General features: G+C 53.2%; 1 pseudogene; it reads left to right on the top strand.

Moving 5' to 3' along the window:
- The first annotated feature begins 177 nt into the window (after positions 1–177).
- Positions 178–3,851, top strand: LOC117010144 (annotated as a pseudogene).
- Positions 3,852–7,748: the final 3,897 nt, after the last annotated feature.

A 7,748-nucleotide genomic window follows, 5' to 3' on the forward strand; every position in this document is an offset into this window, starting at 1 on the left:
TGGGGGTCCCGGTGGCGGCTGCCGGCAGAGGCAGCCTGGAGGAGCAGAGCCCTGTGTCCCCCAGGAGCCCAAAGTGGGGAGCCCAGAGAGGGGGGAGCGCTGCCATTGGCGGGACCCTCAACAGCCTGGAGAGGGGCAGGGGGGACTCCCCTCAAACACCACAGGGGAGGGACCATTCCCAGGAACTGCTGGGAGGCATTTTCAGGGCTGAATGTTGGTGTTTGGGAGGTTTGGATGGACCCCAGATGCCCGGGGAGCTCTAGAGATGGCCTTGGGCAGGAGGAACCCCCAAGACAAGGCGCTCATCCCTTGTTTTTCCCCAAACCAGGATTTCCCATTGCCAAGCCTTGGCCCGATGCAGGAGGAGGAGGCTGTGAGGAAGAGGAAGATGGCCCAGGAGCCCCAGGCAGGTGAGGAGGAAGTCCCTGCCCCTTTCCCCCTCTGTCCTGCTCCATGTCCCAGCCCAGCACGGCCCCCGGCTGCAGGACAACTCCGCTGCCGACCCCGTCCTGCCGGGGACGCGCTGGGGGGATCTCCTTGCCCTTCCCTCTGGCACGGAGGCAAATCCCATCCTCTCCTTGTCCTTCCTCCCCCAGACAAGGAGCTGAGCACGGAGACCAGGGAGGACAAATCCCCAGCGGCAGAACCTCGTGGAAGAGGCCGTTTGCAGCGGCTCCACGGGGCAGGAATCCAATGGGGAGGAAAAGCCGCGGAGATCCCGCACGAGGAGGGGCTGCAAACGCAGATCACGGGGATCTGAGGAGGAAAGACCCAGCCTGGGCCGGGCAGGCGGCCGGAGATGGAGCCAGAGCTCGGACCTGGTGGGCCATGAGCAGCTTCGTGATGGGGAGAAGCCCCACAAGTGTGAGGAGTGTGGGATGAGCTTCAGATGGAGATCCCTCCTGATCCACCACGAGAGGATCCACACTGGGGAGAGGCCCTACGAGTGTGGGAAGTGTGGGAAGAGGTTTCATACCAGCAGCAATCTGCTCCTGCACGAGCGTACCCACACAGAGGAGAGGCCCTTCCGCTGCCCCGACTGCAGGAAGGGCTTCAGGTACAACTCCACCCTCATCACCCACCAGCGCATCCACACCAGGGAAAAGCCCACAAGTGTGAGGAGTGTGGGATGAGATTCAGCCACAGCTCCAGCCTGATCAGCCACCAGAGGATCCACACCGGGGAGAGGCCCCATGAATGTGAGGAGTGTGGGAAGAGCTTCACCCAGAGCTCCAACCTGATCCGCCACCAGCAGATCCACGCTGAAAACGGCCGTAAGAGTGCAGGGAGTGTGGGCAGTGCTCCAAGCACCATGCCAACCTTATCCGCCAACAAAGGATCCACACTGGGCAGAGGCCCTATGGGTGTTCTGAGTGTGGGGTTTCCCACCAGCTCCTCTCTCCTCCTGCACCATTGCACACACACAAAGGAGAGGCCCTTCTGCTGCCCCGACTGCAGGAAGGGATTCAGGCAAAACCCCAACCTCATCAAACACCGGCGCCTCCACACTGGGTACAGCCCTGTCTTGGGGTGACTTTATGATGCTTGTATCCCCAGCTCTATGTTCTGTTCATGTTGAATATTGAGTTCTGCAGGTTTAAGGCTGGTTCCAGGAGTGAAGGGGGAAAGAAGAGGTTCACAGTTTGTTGTCAGAGACTGCATTTGCTCCCCCACATCCTGCACACAGACGGTGCTGTCTGCACTGGGCAGCAGGAGAGAGCTCTCCTTTGCTCTTGGTTAGTTCCTGGCTAGCTGAGGCACAGAAGCTCCCTGGACTGTGATTTTTTTCCCTCTGTTCTTGCTCTGAACTGTTCCACTCTGGACTGAAAAGCCAAAGGAGCAGCGGGAGCTCACAGCCAGAGCCCACTGGGGCCTGGCCTGGGCCGCGGCATTTCCCAGCGCCGGAGGGACTGAGAACAGCCTGGGTGAGCCGGGCTGCGACCCACGGAAGGGACTCTTCTGAATTTGTCATCTCCTCAGGAGCTGCGAGAGGTTTGGCAGTGTAGGATTGTTCATTTTGTGCTAGGTAGGGATTTCCCTGTTAAATAAACAGGTTTTTTTCACTTCTCTCTGAGGAAATATTTCCCTGAACCAGTGGGGGGAGGGACTGCTTGAATCTGTTTCCTAGAGGGCCCCCATTCAGAGGTTTTCTCCCGAATTTTCCCCAAAGCAGGAAAAGGCCCTATGAGTGTTCCCAGTGTGGGAAGAGCTTCTCCCAGAGCTCAGCCTTGACCCAACACCAACAGAGGCACCGGTAAGGGAAGCCCTGCGAGTGCCCCGAGTGCGGATAGAGCTTCGTGCGCTGCTCCAACTCCATCCCCACTGCAGGACCCACATTGGGCAGAGCCCTGGTGACCCACATTCCCTGGGATCCATGTTGGGAACACACCTGGCTGCTTATCCTTTTGTTTTGGCCTTCGTTTCTGTCTCTTCTCCATCTCTTTGTGCACCAAAGCCAAGAGGGATCGATCTGTCACCTCAAAACCACTCCAATCCCACTGAAAACACCTCAGTTTTAAACCAAAATGGCTCAATCAAACTTCAGAGTGCCTTGTTCCCTCCTGGAAACAACTCAATCCCACACAAACCTTACTGGATTTCCAGAGCCACCAGGGTGAGAAGGGCTTGGAAGGAGATCGGGAGAAGTGGGATCCAAATTTGGAGCAGTGGGATTGGGAGTGTGTGGGGCTGGCTTTCTGGGGTGGATTTGATAGTGTCAGGAAAATTAATCCACAAACATCAGAGATTTATGTCCAAAAAGGAGACAGAGGAGTTCCTTTTGCTTTATTCAAATAAAGGGAGAGGCTATGGACCATTCCCCTGGAGTCTCTCAGATTTTTGGAGGATGCAACCTCCTTTTTATCCCATTTTCCCTCTCTCTTTCCCCTTTGGCTGAGGTACTTGAGAGGCACAGACTTCCTGGAATGCCTGATACCTGAGATTCCCTTCCCATGTATAACTGTCCCTTTTAATTTTTAATTCTTACAGAATTCATAGTTTTCCCCCCCCATTGTTTCTTTCATCTTCTAATACCCACTTTCATTTATCAGCAAACCTACAGTTTGTTTGTAAAGGCAAATGCCTTTTCCCATTCATCAATCAGTGCAATCAATCCCATTGTTTCTTCTGTCTCTCAGTGCTGCTCTTATCTACCAGCAGACCCAGAGCTTGTTTGTAAAGACAAATCCAACATTCCTCTCAGCAGTGCCATCCTTGGGCCATCAGTCTCTGCAGACAGGCCCTGGAGAAGGCAGGTGCAGCTCTTCTCTTCCACGGAGGATTTGTGCCCTGCTCAGAAGCCAGTTCCTGTCAACTGGGCACCCAAATCCTCCCTAGGACACAGAAGAATGCTACTGAAGATGACAGCAAAAAATACCTGCCAAAGCTTTTCCAAGCAGACCCATTTGGTTCTTGAGGGTCTCTTCCTAGTGAGGAATCTTTGATGTAAGCTCCAAAACTTTTCTTCTGCCTAGAACACCTAGTGATATATTGCCAACCAGAGGGCTGAGAAAAAAATGCCCTCATGGCTGTCTCAGGATTCTGAATCTATTTTATGAGGCTTAAACACTGCAGCTCATGGCATTTCTCTGTAGAAATTTCAATAGCCCATGAAACACCATTTTTCCTCCTCATGTGACTGTTCTAAATGCAATGCTTTATTTTCTATGAATATTTGTAAGCACCAAGAACCTTTTTGGGGCTTTTTCTTACATCTCCCCTGTGTCAGGGAAGACAGAAGAATTCCTGTGACCCAGGAAATGAGCACATCCCTAAAGAGCATGCGGGTCTGGGGAATGCTGAGCCTTGAAACTGGTGCTGTCTGCACCAGCAAGTTGGAACTCATGTTATGAGCAGGGTCCCTGCCCAGCTGCCTGGCACGGCTGTGGGGACACGGGGGAGGCAGGGCAGGTGCCAGGGCCAGCAGGGAGCTGGGCTGGGGGGAGAGCCAGGGAGGGCCATTCCAACAGCCCCTGGAACGCTGGGCTTTGGACCATGGCAACCATCAACAGGCTGTGGAATGATGGAATGTTGGGGGTTGGATCCTGGCAACCATCAACAGCTCCTGGCTTATTGGGGTTTGGACCCTGGAGCTGTGAACAGCTCGTGATCACTGGGGCTTGGACCTTGCAAAGGCCAACGGCACCTTGGTTGTGTGCGACTGACCCTGCAAAGGCCAAGGGCCTGTGGAGATTGGGGCTCAGACCCTGCAAAGGCCAAGGGCCTGTGGAGATTGGGGCTGAGACCCTGCAAAGGCCAAGGGCCTGTGGAGATTGGGGCTGAGACCCTGCAAAGGCCAAGGGCCTGTGGAGATTGGGGCTGAGACCCTGCAAAGGCCAAGGGCCTGTGGAGATTGGGGCTGAGACCCTGCAAAGGCCAAGGGCCTGTGGAGATTGGGGCTCAGACCCTGCACAATCCAAGGGCCTTTGGACACTGGGATTTGGTCTCTGTTCGTGCCAAAGGGGCAGATGCAGACCCGGCAGGGTGAGTGACAAAGCCACTGCTCTCCTTGTGCCAGGCCCAGCAGGGGCCTGGCTGGGCCTGGGCTGTGCCTCAGGGAATGGTTCCCTTTGGGAATAGCAAGGGATTCACAGCTGGCTGTTGCAGAGCTGGCAGCAGCTTTGGTGCTCGCTGTGGGGACAGGCCTGGGAGGGAATGGGGGGCTCCTGGCCATGCCAGAGCACAGCCACAGCTCCTGCTCCGTCCTTGTCCCACTGGAGGCCGTGGGCACAAACAAGGGAGCAGCTTTTCATTGCCTTCCCTTCAGCCCAATTGACAGCGCAGCCTCAGCGCTTCCCAGAGGCAAGAATGGGTTTGTCCCAGACATCTCCAAGATGATCCCCAGGGGCCCAGAGGAGGCCACAGGGATAATAGGAAGATGCTCCAAGGGCTGGAGCACCTGTGCCAAGGGAAAAGGATGCAAGAGTTGGGGTTGTCCAGCCTGGAGAAGGTGCCAGGGTGACCTTAGAGCCCCTTCCAATGCATGAAGGGGCTGCAAGAGAGCTGGAGAGGGACTTCAGCCAGGGGCCTGCAGGGACAGGACAAGGGACAATGGCTTCCCACAGAGACAAGGCAGGGATGGATGGGATATTGGGAGGGAATTCTGCCCTGTGAGGGTGCTGAGGCCCTGGCACAGGTGTCCCAGAGAAGCTGTGGCTGCCCCTGGATCCCTGGCAGTGTTCTAGGCCAGGCTGGCCTGGGCTCTGGGCAACTCCCCTGCTGGTGTTCTTAGAAGTGATGACACACCTTCCAGCATGTTCCTTTGTGCTGCTGTCAAATTACTGGGCTGGAAATATTCCCAAGGAGGAGGGGAAGAGCTCAGCTGGAATTGCTGTGCTCTGGCACAGGCTGGGAAGCACTTAGAGGCGACTGCCTCAGGGCCAGCCATGCAGGCTGAGTGTGCTCTTCCCTGTGCTCTTCCAGGGAGCTCGAGGCCTTTCTCACTGGGGACGTTCCTCCAGAGCCCCTGAGGTGAGGAAACTGTGCTGAGCTGGCTGGGATTTTGAAACTGCTTCTCCATGAATGGAAACTGGTTCTTGTGAGATCAGAAGAGGCATCTCAGTGGTACTTTGGAATAGCAACAGAACACCTGACTAAGAGCTGGATGTGGGCTTTCAGGTGCTGTTAGACGACAGGGACAGCATGGCCAATTCCATCATCTGCACTGACACTCCTGGGAACATGCTCTCAACTCTGACCCCCACGGATGAACAGCATCCCTTTGAACTGGTTCAGCAAGCCACAGAGAATTGTGGGCACTTGCAGCAACATTTTGAGCAAATGGCACAGAAATGCCAGAGGCTCAGAAGCATAGAGGCTCTATGCTGGTAGCACATAGACTGTCTGCTAGGGAAAATCAGAAGGTGAGCCTTTCCTCCTCCTCCTCCTGCATTCCAGAGGCAATCTGCTTCCAGGCCTGGGGGTTCAGAGGGATCCTGGGAGAAGAAATCCCCTCTGTCCTGGCTCAGAATTGTTTACTGCAGGCACCATGTAGGCGAACTTTGGCCTGTACTCCGGACACAAGGGGATCGTGAATAAACAGTCCTTCAAATCAATGACCAAAATGTCCCATCCAGCGGGGAGCATGGTGGGCGAGGGCATACCAGGCTGCAACACCCCATGCTCTCCATGACGGCATTCACTTTTTGGAGGTCCTGTAACAACCTCCATTTCCCCAATTTCTTTGGATAACAAAACCAGGGGTGATACCGAAATAACGAGAAAAAGAACTAATGTAGATATAGCAATAGCAGTATTTTTGCTAAGGCTTAGAAAGCAGCAGTTCACAAGCAGGCCCTGGGAAACAGGCCTGGGAAACAGGCCTGGGAATGTACTAAGAACCACAAACTAATAATTAAAGGATCTAGTAGAGCATGCAGAACACAGTGAAATAATAAATGATAAAGGTTAATATATAATCAATGATAAAGGGTTCTGGTGGTGAGAAGACAAGCAAGGGGGATTAAAGGGGGGTAACCTATAGTTTTGAGTAGACAAGCGTGTAGAATTTATGACTTTTAGAAATAATATCTACGAGATTTATGTAACTGTATTGTCTTGAAGAATGTGTACTTTTGTATGTAGATCACTTTGTAAAAGGATATAAAAACCTGACGAAAAAGGGGAACGGTGGGCTCTGACTTTGGACGCTAGTCCTCAGACCCCAGGGCCCTCAATAAAGCACCGCACTAAACAACCTAGTTGTTTCGTGTCTCTCTGTCGGGCAACAGTTTTCTGGTGACCGCGGCAGGACTCCGAGGGCTGCTGGGGCGGTTTGCGTCCTGATCTACTCCACGCCGGCACCGAGTGATTCTCGGGGAGTCATTGGTTCGTGCCCGACCCCACACCTGTCGGACAACTGCAGGAGGTAAGCCCGAAGGTGCTTTATTTTTTTGTGGTATTGGGTGCCTGCCCGTAAGACGAAGCATCGGCTCCGCTGGGTTGGGCTAAAGACGTCTTGGGTAAAGCCTAGGCGCCGGCTGTAAGACGCGGCGAAAGCTTCGCTGGTCCGGCACTTGTTCCCCCGCGGCGTCGGAGGGTGACAAGTTGGTTGGTTGGTTGGTCTATTCTTCTATTTGCATAGATTTTCTTTCTTTTCCTGTCTATTCTGTTTGGGAATGATGCCTTTGAAAACGTTTAAAACTCTAGCAAGTTCCGGGATAGAAATCCCGGACGATTCACCTTTGGGCTGTTTATTACAACATTGGAATGTGGGGAATTTTGGTCAAGAACTAAGTAAAAGGAGATTGATTGATTTTTGTAATAATGTGTGGCCTTTATATGAACCTGATGGTATGCAATGGCCTAGAAATGGTACACTGAATCCTGACATTATTACACCTTTGATGCATTTCCTACAAAGTAATGAAAAATGGGATGAAATACCGTATTTAGACCTCTTCTATTATTTGAAAGACAAATCAGAGTGGCAAAAGGAGTGCGGAATCATGGTTTTGAAAACATTAAAGGTGAATTGTGAAGGATGTAAGGGATGGCAGAAAGAGAAGGAATGCTCGGTTAGGTTTTCGGAACCTGAGGAGGATGTTTCTTTGTTGGTAGCCCCTAGTGCCCCTCCAATGGAGGAACGTGACTCTGGAGAAAGTATGCCAGAGGTAGAAAGGGAGGATCGGGAAGCAAAAGTAGAAACCGCAGATATACCACGAACCCCCTTAAGTGAAAGAACTCGGAGAGGGCGGTGGGAGGTAGAAAGAAAGAAAAAGGAAGAGGGTGCTCATTTAATGGTTCCGCTG

Source organism: Catharus ustulatus, chromosome 38 (genome assembly GCF_009819885.2).
Source record: "Catharus ustulatus isolate bCatUst1 chromosome 38, bCatUst1.pri.v2, whole genome shotgun sequence".
In the NCBI taxonomy this organism is placed as follows: Eukaryota; Metazoa; Chordata; class Aves; order Passeriformes; family Turdidae; genus Catharus; species Catharus ustulatus.